General features: G+C 34.1%; 1 long non-coding RNA gene across 1 annotated transcript; it reads right to left on the bottom strand.

The window, feature by feature from the left end:
* Window positions 1–403: 403 nt before the first annotated feature.
* Window positions 404–648, bottom strand: LOC133825459 (uncharacterized). Its single transcript, XR_009888617.1, has 2 exons — window positions 555–648; window positions 404–458 (listed from the first exon to the last, which is right to left on the bottom strand). It is a non-coding gene; the product is annotated as an uncharacterized LOC133825459 (long non-coding RNA).

Raw genomic sequence — 648 nt, 5'->3', positions numbered from 1 at the left:
AATAACTCAATTGACTCATATGTCTCACTGAAGCATTCCATCAAACAGTTATTATGCATAGGTTAAGCAAAGCTTAGTTTTATATAATAAAACCAGTTTAAGCAGTCAAACAAAACAAAACTTACAGATAAATTGACTAAAACATCAATTAACACAAATACACTCTATACATACAAGTTTAGCCTACATCACTGCGTTCTTTGACCGAACTTCGGTGGAGCTCCACCTTTCTGGGGCAAGACATTCACAACCTGCAAAAGAGAAGTTCAAAGTTAGCAAAATTACTAGTGGTATCAATCTGCATTATTGCCAAACTTTACAATATTATTCACTAATCAACTGAAGTCAAATAAGGACAGACCTTCAAGTCATTGAATGTATTAGTAGTAGATAAGTTCACAGAAATCGGGAAAAATACAGATGAGTCTGTTGGGGGAACAACAAACTCCATTGATCCACTGCAAACAATTCATCATACAAGATAACTATCACTTAAATTGAAATCAAATAAATTATTAAGTTTCAAAAGGAAAACAGCAGTAAGAATTTCAGACCTTCGGTTCGAGTTGTCAATAAGTAGAATGGACCACTCCAACACAGAATTCCTTGGGTCGAACCTGCAACCAATAAAAAAAGAAAATTGATACG

This window comes from Humulus lupulus, chromosome 1 (genome assembly GCF_963169125.1).
Source record: "Humulus lupulus chromosome 1, drHumLupu1.1, whole genome shotgun sequence".
Lineage (NCBI taxonomy): Eukaryota > Viridiplantae > Streptophyta > Magnoliopsida > Rosales > Cannabaceae > Humulus > Humulus lupulus.
Note: the sequence above shows the minus strand (reverse complement) of the source record. Positions and strands in the feature narration are given on the sequence as shown.